At 36.2% G+C, this 12,553-nt stretch overlaps 1 protein-coding gene across 3 annotated transcripts in view; it reads left to right on the forward strand.

Annotated features, from left to right (window-relative positions):
* Positions 1–12,553, forward strand: part of LMBR1 (limb development membrane protein 1) — a 105,521-nt gene that overhangs the window by 34,736 nt on the left and 58,232 nt on the right. The gene's annotated exons all lie outside the window — the stretch shown is intronic.

Raw genomic sequence — 12,553 nt, forward strand, 5'->3', positions numbered from 1 at the left:
GAATTACTGGGCCAGGCTGTGGTGTACGGTGTTACTGCATTCGTGCAGTACTATGCCTGCGCTGAGAGTTGGTGTCAATTAGCATGAGTGTGGTTACACTGTCATACTCCTTGTTAGGTGACACACAGAGTAGTGTAGCATTTTTTGTATGTGCTACTTTGGAGTGGCAAGTGTGCAATGGAGCCGTGCCCTGAAGGTACTCAAGTATTCCTGATCAGTTTTATATTGACAGTGGATACTGACACTGTCACTGGATGGAGTACTAGATTATCGATCTGAACTTGAAGGGTCTAATTAAATATGATTAAAACTTTAGTAAGTTTTTGTCCTTTAACTTATATTTTACTCATAAGAAATTTTGAGAAATGAGATCTTTCAGTGACGATCATGTCGGCTAAAATATATAGTAAATTTAATTGTAAAGAGTCAGTGTGCTGAAAGTGTCACTTATCCCTCACTTTTGTGTCTAATGCGTATTAATCAAATTCATCACTACAGTTTGTATTTTTATTCTTTATTAGACTAAGGTCAGGTACAGACCTTATTTATTTATTTATTTATTTTCACCGGTATAAGTGATCGGAAACCTGTCTATACCCATAATAGAACAGAAGTTCAGTGCACAGACTGGTTTAAAATGGTGGAACCCAGTCTAAGATTTACCCCTTCCCCCTCCAAGAGTGAATATGTGTTCTGTTTGCTACTGAACTAAATTATGTTGCTTACTGAAAACTGCATAACTTAGATCAATTCCACCTTAGACTTTTTGAATGTCTGTACCTTTTCATTTTGACATTGAACGATTTTTTTCACATTTTATGGATATAGCAGACTTTCCTGAAGTATTATTACTTTTTATAATGTTTTTATAAAGTAGTGGCAAATGACCACTTTTGAGCTTGATTTTTGTTAAGCTGACTTGTACTTTTCATGTACTGAAAAACTTCCAGATTTCTGTTCAAAATGTTTGTGCAGTGCATGAATTTATCTTGAATCTAGTAAATCTTTTGTCTCAATACATAAAGGTTTAATTTAAGCAAATGGAACCTGGTAGCTTCACTTTTTAAAAATAAATCTGTGCTTCATTACATTGAAGGATACATTTAAGCTTGACAGTTGTTTTGTGTTCTTTGTACAGTGGTTCCCATCTTTCGACTTTTTTTTTCTTCAGATTTTGCTGCAATGGCATCAAATTCTGGTGAACTTCCTTACTTTTTAGAACAAGCCACCTGATGGAGTAGATTTCAAAACAAAGTGACTACTGTGTGGCATTTCAGAAGTACAAAATCTGGAAAAACACCCCCAAAACTCCAAAATATATACAAAAAAGCCCCCTTCCAATTTGTGAATATACTTGTGACCAGTTGAGAAGTCAGTCAATGTGAATTAAATGATAAAACAAGATTTTTGGTGATTTAGGCTTAAAAAGAGCCTATCACCTTTGGCAGTGTTTGTAAAAGTCATTTAATGTATACTGTATAAAGCTTGTTTAGTATATATTCTAAAGGACAGATTCTGTTTCTCTGTGCATGCCTAAATGACCATTTTCCAGCTATATAAGTTAACTTTTGGCCCTTTAGTCACAGTTTACAATTCCTTTTACCATCTATTACATGACCTAGGTAGCATGGAAGCAGAAATATCCATACAACTACTGAGCATACTAAATAGGCTGTCTGTTGGCTGGAGTGCTGGAGAAGTGACTGCTTAATGTTTAATTTGTGGTATGGTGATCAGAGCCTGAAGTCTTATCCCAGCCAGGATCGGGCTCTGGGGGCCATGCACCACCTCTGCCTGGCCTCTGAGTGCCTGATACAGGGCTCCTATACACGTGTAGGAAGGGTGCTCTGACGCTTTGTAATTACAGTATGTTGGAGCAGACTCGATTAATCAAGTCTGTTGGAGCGTAGACTCAAGCGTCATGTGCATCAGCATCCCTGCACTGAAAAATGGCAGTGGGGTGCTTTGAACTAAAGCTTGTTGAACAAGCCTTAGGTCAAAGAGCTCTGCTGCCATTTTTCAACGCAGTGACACTGATGTGTGTGATGCTCTGGACACATTAATTAGCATAGCTCTTGGAGCTGCACCAGTTAAAGGCACCCCCCCCCCCCCCCCCCCCGGCCTCCTGGAGCACATCTGTAAATGCCCATATTGCGCAAGGCCACAGGACTTCCCACAGGATCCCTGGGGATCCTGCAGACCAGATCACATGGCACCAGGGTTCACATCTGGCCTACAGGCAAGGGGTTGAGCATCCTGGTATAGCATCTGATAGGTTGGTTGGCATCATCTATTATCCATAACTTTCTTTTAATGCTTTACAACAGCACTACAACTTTTTTTTTTTTTTTTCAATTTAAGTCGCATGTATCCAGGTTGATTTAATTTTTTTTTAATCTTCTCCCAGTTTACTACAGCTCTTTTCTTCAGTTGTTAGTGTACTTTCCAAATTGCACATGGCCCCTCTTAGACTCCTATTGATTCCCCTGGGCAACAGTTTTAAAAAAGGCCTCTTGCATATTGTGCAGATAAGTATACGGAAATTAGGCACTCCCCATGGACGGATGCAGTGCTTGTGCTAAAAATCAAACTAAAGTTGATTCTCAGTCTAGTTTTTAATTAAGCCACTATGTTAATTCAAACAGAGCATTTTAGGCCTTAAGGGGGTTGACTATGTCCTTTTTAAAGGGCTTAAATAGCCTTCTCTTCTTAACTACAGTGTGTTTCCGTTTTATTGCAGCTGCAGCCTTTTCTATATATTCTTCCATTTACTGTTATGTTATACAGCAGAAAAATCATTATAAAAGGACAATACTAGAGTATATATTGGTTTTCACTAGATACGGAACTTTTTGCTTGTCAGAGAATTTTTTTTTTTTTTTGTACGTCACATCCCAGCCAGTGCTAATTTTAGTGTGTTAGATTATTCAAATGAGTTTTGTATGACATCAGTGTTTAATATTTATTCAGGTGACTAAAATCCTTTATACATTTTTGTAGTCTTTTCTATTTTAAGTTCTCCTATTCTTCTGAAGCTCCCCAACTGGTGTTTAAAGATACCTCTTGTCCAGATACTCTCTTCATTCTTTATTGATCACTACCCTGTGTGTTGAGGAGAGCATAAGTTTACCAAAGTGCTCTTGTGTGATGAATACATGGATTAGCCAGACATGGTCCTTAATCAAGTGCAACCCCCTCATTCATCAGTCTCCCCAACAGAAAAGGGGACTATCTGAATCTATCTGTGAATGCACATTGACCGCTTACAATGACAAAGCTTTTCTGTATGACAGCAGATTGCGCATTGAGTTTATGTACATACTGATGTGTGAAGCAGGTGAGCATTTCATTGTGTACGTAACTGCTCTTCTTGACCTCTATACATTTGTGGTTTGTCTTGATGTCACTTCAACTTATTAAAGTTTTACCTTTTTTGAAGTTGAAGAAGCTAAAGATGTTAAGAGTAATTTCTTTGGAAGAAAATTACAAATGGTGAACTCTGAGAAGACTGACAGACTGATATCTAGGTATTACAGAATCACAAGTGTAGAATCTTGAAAGCCTTTATGGAGTACTTTACCTTAATACCAATCTTTGAACTTGAAGTCATGGCATAAAGTTTAACATGAGCGACAGCAACATCCTGACCAATTATCCAAATTATCCAGGCAACTCAAAATGTTCATAACACAACACACAAAGTCTGTGGATTAAGAGGTTAACTCCTATAACATCAAAAGAAGTGCTTGATAATAAAAGCAAATAGTACAAAAATTTGAGGTGACTTCCTAACTTAATTAATTAGGTAGACCAGGTGGAAGCGAAGAGGCCAGTGCTGGTGCTCAGAATGTCTATAAAGCTGAGCAACATGACAGCACAATAGAGGAGGAACAAAGATTTTTTTAATATACTTCTATCCTGTGTCACAGTTTGAAATTGTCCTGGTTTATGTCCCTTTTGGCAAACTTACATAAAAGTGACCCTGTACTGTATTTTATGACCAGATGACTTTTTTTCCCAGTGGCTAATTTGTATCAGGCCCCCATCTTAAAGAGACACAGAAATGAATAGGAAGTCCAAGCCGGTTTGTCTCAGTGAGCTTTCATTGCATTCTTTCATTATTTTTGCTCGTTTTTTGCCACTGATCATCCATAAATTGTTGGAAATGAGTGATTAAGGAAGTGCTGCTTAGTGTTAGCGGCACATGCACATTCTTGGTAGGGTTTTTTTTGTGGGTGAGAGGAAATCGCGTACTGCACAAACAAAAAGGAAAACTCCTGCTGGGAACCTTTCAAGGAAATTTAACTTGCATAATGTTTTGATCTTGGTGTTTATTACAGAAAATAGAGTAATATTTCACCAGCTATTGTTGTGTGTCAGCTAGTCCTCCTTCCTCCCTTTGCAAATGTACTGCTCCCCCACTTGCCCCCTCCCATAATACACACACCAAACACTCATAGCAGCTTGTTTTAATCGGAACACCATCTAAAATACAGCAGTTTATTTTTGCACTTCAGAAAAGTGGGAGGAACTATTGTCCAAAATGCTTTATTACAACAATAACACATATATAAGGTCTGCTAACATTTTTGTAGCACTGTATTCTAATTTGTACTAGCTGTGCTACTTGCTCATTTTTATCACGGGTAAAAATTTGTCCACAGATTACAGTCCAAGTCTAAACTTTTAAAAGAGCAAACGCTAGTTCTCTTGTCATTGTTGTTAAATGGTAGAAAGTTTTTGAAGAGTATACATTTTTTTTTAAATGCTTGAAAATCTAATTAAAAATAGGGTCCCATGTTTTGCATTTTTTAGATTATCTGAAGTTGTAAGTTAACAGCTTTATAAATTAAATTAATTCTAATAAACCCTTTTAAAAAATATATTTTTTTTTCCTTGGAAAGTAGGAACTGTAATTGGTTTAGTAGGTACAATATGCACATAGCATTAATTCTTGTACTCAATGTAACTGTGCCCATTTTTCAGTAGTGACAGTTACCCTTTTTAAGCCATGGTAATACATGTACTAACATTACTTTAAATTCACTTTGTATTAAACATTTTCAGTTTGAAGCTACTAGTTTTTAGAATGTTTGTGGTGCTACCTATACATTTTACATTTCAGCCTACCTAAACATCAGTTTAAGTTTCAGCCTTACAGTTCAACTTTTTTGATGAAAGTAGGAATCTTTGTTAGTCAGAATTAATACACTAGCAGTGCTTCAGATTTTGCTTTACTGGATTAGTTATGAAGAGAATAGAAATACAGTAAAACCATCTTGTCTCACATGTGCTATTGTACTTTTGTGGGTGCCTGAATAAATTGAAATTGATGGAGTTCATTGGAAGTATTTTTCCCTGTTAAAATGTTTCCATAACTCGGCACCAAAAAAAAAATAAAAAAATTGTAGGGAAAGTTTTAGCTTGTATAATTTTGTTATGCCTAAAAATAGAAAGAGCAACACTGAAAAATTAACTTTATAATATGAGACAGTCCTTGTATAAATATTATTATTTGGGTTTCATTTTTCTAGAGTTCTGTCTTAATTTTTTTTTTTTTCCCAGAAAAGTTAGTCAAAGTTTGAAGGGACTTGAACTTTATTTGAAAGTAGGATTTGGCTTCACATTTTATGGTTACTTGCATCTCTGACTGTGATACCCACAGGCCACTGTGAGTAATGGCTCACCAAATAGTTTAGAGGTGTACTGTTAAGATTGTATGTTTATTTGGCATTTAAGCTCATATTTATTTGGCTATAAAATCATTCAGCATGAACTAAAACTTTAGTGCTCTGATCTTAGTGAAATGTTTACTAGTATGTAACTGAATTATTGTACATTATATTGCAAGCCATTTACTCATTCCATTAGTAGCACCAGAGACAAAAGTTGTTTAATCAGTCACATCAAAGGCAACTGTTTAGTTTTTAGTATTTTTGACATGAGTTAACATCTAAATTCAGATATGAGGTCCTTTTTTTTTTCTTTAAAACATAAAGCATTTAAAGTCACACCACTAAAAAAAAATTAGATCTTTTTTTTTTTTGGTTAGGGTGGGGACCCTTATTGTTCTGGGGTTCTGATTTGGCAAGTAAATTCTAGTTTCTTCACTATTTTTTTTTTATTAAAATAATAACCTGTCTAAAGCTAGCAGTTGTTAGACAAACCTGTAACATGGTATACTTAATAAAATATTTGTTTTTTTTCACTGTAAACCTTGCATAAAGAATGGTGTCATATTCTGGATGTCAATGAACATACTGTTTCCATTGAAGTCACTGATAGTACATGTAAATCTGGAAGTAGAATGTAATTTATAAATCTAGTCAGATACGTCCTATATTGAAATTTTATAAGAATTTGTTAGATGGTAGGAAGTGGAAGATGGGAAGCCTTAGCATATCTGTTGGTATGTCATAAGCATGCTTTAAACACCCCACACATTAATAGTTGTTTTAGGTATGTTTAGTTTATGATTTTATTTCCGCTTCCATGTCATATCAATATTAATGAATTTCTAGTATATTTTGTTCAACTATTGACTATTTGTAGTGCTTTATAGAAGCTTAATATGGAGACCGTTATTAAATGATACGATATACTGCCCTTTTTGATTGGATTCAGCTGATACAAGCAGTCTTTTTTAATCCCTGTCAGATGCTGAGATATTAACTGAACCTGAGAATTGCTAGGTGGAACTCAAAGGTGGATGTAGTAAGCAGTGTTGTGCCTGAATTATAGTGCCTGGGAGGTACCTCGCAGTTTGTATCAATTGCCTGAGGTCCCTGTATAGGAGACTATATAATCAAAGGCTGTGCCGGATCTGAACTTTGTTATGTTCCCAAGGTTTTTCAAGCTTAAACAAGAGGCAGGGACTTTTGTGGGTGACATCTTTTATTGGACCACGTGCCTGGTTGGGGATAGACTTAGATAAGCTTTTGAATGCTATGTTTTCTCATGTGCAGACCTAGTTTCACATGAGTCAATTCAATAATAGTATGAAGATGAATTACAGTTTTCTGAGAGAGCCTTGCTTTGTAGAAATGAACAATTTTTTTGAATGATCATAGGATCATGCAATATATCTTGGTAGGTTTATTCATTTGTTGGTATCCTTGCAGAAGAGGGTTTTAAGGACAGGTTTGAACATAAGGACACTGAGTTTTGTGAACTAGTAATTCTTTGTGTGGATGAGCTTGGGAAATAAACAAGTGGACAGCAGGTGATACTTCTTATGGATCAGTGTGTGAAGTGATGATTAGCACCTTATTTTGTGAGAGTACCTTAGTATTATTTAGTTTTTTTCATCAATGGGAAAGTGCTTCATTAATCTTTGTGAATTGGCAGAGTGTTAAAATATACAGTTCGGTCCCTGTTCTAAAAGGTATTCAGTACACTGTTGTATCTCGTGGAACTCACTTTTTTTATGCTCCTAGCAAAGCTTTTTCCCGTGCTCCTTTTCCCGCACCCTTTGCCCCAGCCCAGCTTCCAGGATTGGGGCTATGGTTAGTAAGTTGCATTTTTTTGGGGTGGGGGAAGGGAGGAGAGAGATTTTTGCCACATGCTTAGAAAACTGAGGCATGACAGGCTACTTCTAAGTTCTTGCATCTCTGTAAATTTTTGAGATGTAAAATTAAGTTTATTAGAAATACAGAATGGGAAATATGACTATAAGGGAGTCATGGGACAAAAATATTGTATGAGGAGAGAACCTAAATAAGGAGCATACATATTATTTTACATTATACCTTAATATAAAGTTATAATATGGCTGTAAATGTTTCACTCTTCTTCTAAGCTCCTGTTCTATTTGCCTGCTTTTGTGTATCAGTAGAAGTAGCCAGCTAAAAAGATGGAATATTTTAGGAGCTATTGCTGCATCTTTATCTGCTTTGTACTGCACCGTCAGGAACTATGCTCATCTGTGAGTTTGCATGATGTTATCCATCTGCTCTCTCTTTCTTACGCTGTTTCTGTGTACTGTGGACTTGTACTATGTTTTGAAGTACTTTGACCTGCTTTTCAAGTTTTGGTGAATTCCATGCTTGTTTCAAGTAACTTGGTCGTACTTTGGAGTCTCACAAGCATATCCAGACTACTTACTGTGTTGACGCGTAGTGTAAACTTAACATTGCATTTATACTATGATCCATGGGCAACTGGTGCCTCCTGAGTCTGGGGGGCTACCAGCGGCATACGACGGGGGGTCCCTCAGCAGCCAGTTGCTGAGTGCACCAGCCGATTTCAGGGGGGGCATGAGTGCGCATGATCTTATTTGTCTTTATTTGTAGACTTCCATAAGCTAATCTCACGCTAAGAGAACATTAACCATAAGCATAAATAGTAAAGTTTGTTAATGAGTATTGTTAAGTGGATCTTTAGTGTATTTAATTTTCCCCTGTAGTTTTTGTAGTAAATCACTTGGTCCTAGAAATTATGGAAACCTAATAGAATTGTATGCTGTTGTACATGTGTGCGCACTCCTTAGTACCCGGCTTTGTACACAGCAAAATATTTCAGCCAGATGCCAGAATTTTTTATGATTATCAGTAGAAATGTCCTGTTTTGTGATTATTAAATTGTAAATACTTTGAGACAGGACACTGAGTGTCACCTTACTTGTGTTCTTGGCTCATAAAAAATTGTACATCTTAGTCCTACGAAGAGTATATACTACTTTGTCCATGTATTATCTTGTAGAATGAATATTAATGGTTCTCATGACCCTTAACTTTCATTTTCAGTGTTGATTTGTAGTGACCTTCATCCAGATATGTCAGATTTCTTTTACGTGTCACTAGAAAAACATCCTTGTAATTGTGTATACATGACTTCATAATAAAACAAAAAATGCAGCAGTCAGAAATGTAATTAAAAAATAGTCCAGCTCTGAATATATCAGATTGTCTTTCACTTAGATCCACAGTCTGCAAAATTTGGCATTTGGACCTTTTTCCTAGGACGTATCAAGCTTGCTTTTGCTCACCTTTCCTGGTCTAGCTTGACCCTAAGACACAAGCAGATAATTCCGTCCCATATGTCTGTCATCCAAGTGGTAGCCACCATACTTTAGAACCCTAACAGTGTGGAGGAGTATATTGTGCTTCAGTACCTGTCCTCTATAGTATACCAGATGCTGGTTTTGGTATAAGCTTACTGTATAACCAGTAACTTGGCTAGAAGGGAAAAACCTGGGTTACAGTCCATGAACAATTACTTATATAAAGTGGAATAATGCTTACAGGAAAGACTTTCAGGTGATTAGAGCACTCTTCTAGGATGTGGGAGTTGTAGATTTAAATCCTCTCAAACACAAGATGGGAACAGATCTCTCACTAACATCCTGGGTGAGTAGCTGAAGCTTTGGATGCTTGAATAAAAGGGAATCCTCCACTATATTTTCCAGCTGTGCAAGTCATTCACATTTCCTTTACTGTTCTTACAAGTGCCCTAAAACAATATGTTTTATGTCAAGCTAAATTAACTGCTTGGGTTTAAATTTTAGGAAGAATAAACTTAAGGTTTGGGTTTGGTTTGAATCAACTTGTTTTACTTGCTTATTTTTTGATCTAGCAAAGTGGAAAAGCAGTGCTTTGCATAACCACAGTGGTGGCCAGTGTGTCACATTGCTTTGCATGGATCATATTGTCTTGTCCTTTTAGTGCTGCTTGTTTTGTAGCGACTACACAGAGCTTTTATTACGTTGTTCTAGTGCAAGTTAATTAATAATGGTCTTGTTTTCTTCTCTTGGACACCCAGAGTTTATGATCAATATTTGAAGTCCAGATATTTTTAAGAGAGGTCACTTAGGTTGCTTCTTCCTGCTGGAGATATGACATTTGTTGGTGGATTGCCTGTTCCTATCCCAATCCTGTTGACCAGTCAAGTAGAATTGTCATAAGAATCTAAGTGCCGTCCTGGGTTAGACCAGTGATCCATCTAGCCTGGCATTCTGTCTCTGGCAGTGGCAGTATTGGATACTTTAGAATAGAGGTTCCCACCACCAGGCCACAGCCCAGTACTGGGCCACAAAGCATGGAGGCTTGGATTGAATTCCCTCAGTGTCTGACATTCAGCTACTGATGGTTATGTTTCTTGATAACATATTTCAGTTTGCTTCGTAATAATCCTGCACTACTGTCTTTCATATTCCTATCAGACTGTAAAAGGATGCTCTCTAAAGCTAGAAACCACTATGTTGATTTTTGACACAACTGCTCAAAGTACTTAAGACTTTCCTCTTGTAAGGTAAATGACCCCTTAAGTAATATATCGGTATGCTAAAGTTTAGTATATTCCTTTTCTACCTGGCGGAGTACAAGATTTCTCCAGTGCTATTAAACAAGTGTTCCTGCATTGCATCTAAATATAGGTCAGGATAGAGATTCTTCAAAATGCTTTTCTTCTGTGGTCACAAAATATTTGCTAAGTGTTTCTCCCATACATTGTAATCAACCAAGGAAAAAAACTTATACCAGGTGCTAAAAATGCAAGTCTGCGTTAATGACTTTAAAATAAAAAGTGGATATTAGTTATTTTGTCTCCTTTTTAGTGCATCTATCTGTCTTCTCCAGATGTCAGCGTACATGTTTGTTGCAGCCTAAATGTCTTGCTGAACAAATCTTATCTTAAAGTTACTAAGAGACCCTTTTTGTTAAATGAAAACAATGGCCTTGATATTTATTTTAAATGTGCAATGAATGTAGAAATGTTTCCCAGGCTTTCCTGGTGGGTCAGGGCATAGTGTATAAAGTAGTGTTTACCTTCCTTGCGAGAGGTCAAGATGTCCAAGCAGAATCATGTTTAAATATTCCGCACCATAGAAACATATTGGTTTATTGTTAGGACTTTTGTTCCTGTGTGTAACACATTGTAATTTTTACTTCATTGATACTTAGCATGTTTAATTTTTTCTGTATTCCCATTGACCAGGTTAAGAATTTAAAGTGAACAAGTGACATAATTGGGTATTTTTGGAGATTTGAGTTTTTTGTCTAGGGAATAGACTGGATAAATCACATAAGAACTATTTAATTTCCTGTCTGCAGATACTTGACTTGTATAACATGGTAAATTTAAAAAATAATCTATCAAGTAGTCATGATAGTCTGACATTTGTATTAGTGTTCCAACAAAGAAATAGATTGTCCTCCACCTGCCTTCAATAATGGACGGGTATTTTATAGTTTGTAAAATAAATAAATGTTTATCCATCCTTTCTGACTTCCCTAATACTCCTCTCCAGTTTCTCTTTGAATACTTTTTCAGTACAAATTGCCTGTAGAAGAGAATTCATGGATTGATTTGTTTCTCCTTTATTTTTGCAGAGCAGAAAATATTTAATTAGGATTAAAACTTGATACAACCATTTCGTATGTTGAAATCTTTGTGAATATAAATTAATTCTTAAATTGTTAAACAAATGTTTTTAGTTTAGATTTTTGACCAAAATGAGCATAATAGGGTTGGGGTTTTTTTGTTTGCTGGCTGATTGAATTCAAATCATCTGAATTCTTTTTTTCTACTTCCCCGAATGATAACCTCATTGCACTCTAGCAAAATGTTATGTCGCCGTTTGAAGGATGCACCGATGTATTATCCTGACATCTGGTGCATCTTTTAGTTCAGTGTATGCCGGAGTGGTGTTGATTAGAGACTTCCCCTTGGGGCCTTCTAGGCTTTTGCCTCTGTCACTTAATGGAAAGATGAGCAGTCAGCAGGTTTCTTGTCTTTACAGTGGCCTATTGATGACTAGTGGTCCTGATTTAAAAAAAAAAATAAAAAAAATCCATCTATGCTTTTCACTAATTTACAGTCAGTATCATTTCCAAAAATATTTTAAATCTTGGGGAATAAAACCCCAAACGTGAATTCGGCATGTAGAGACCCTAGCTTAACAATGACAAGAGACAGTATACTGTTTTGCATTTTTATACCTACAAGATAACAAGTGGCATTACATCCTTTGAAACACCTCAGTGCTTGCTTGATATTTGAGATTGCCTTCTCTGAAAGTACAAAACAAAGTTTTTAATGTATTTCAAGTAAATAGAGTTAATCAATTTAAAATGGTCTGTCATTTTCTACTTCCAATAACTTGAAAAAAGCCCTTTGCTTCTGCTTATTTTGACATTTCTTGGTAAGTGCTAAATCTGCTCTCTAATATCCAGTGAGTGAGATCAATAAGAAAATAGCACTAAACCTACCCTCCTTGCACTGAGAGAAAAGCTACCCTCTAGTTACTAACTGTAAATATAGTTAAATGAGGCATGTCTTAATGTGACAGTTGGCATAATAGTAATCCTATTTAACACGAATTTATTGGGGGAGGAGAGATGGGTTGATTCTTAGTAATTATGTTTTGTGGCTTGCTTGTTTAATATCTACCATTCCTACAAGACTATAAAGTTGGCTGCCATTTGTACTTGAGCAGGATTTTCAGCTGAAAAACACATTTATTCCTGCTTATTTACACATTTTGGGTAAGTGGGTATTCAGGAGAGATTTCAGGATCTTTCTTGTCAAGTATTATTGAACAGGTGCAGTAAAGTAT

Source organism: Alligator mississippiensis, chromosome 5 (assembly GCF_030867095.1).
Source record: "Alligator mississippiensis isolate rAllMis1 chromosome 5, rAllMis1, whole genome shotgun sequence".
Taxonomy (NCBI): Eukaryota; Metazoa; Chordata; order Crocodylia; family Alligatoridae; genus Alligator; species Alligator mississippiensis.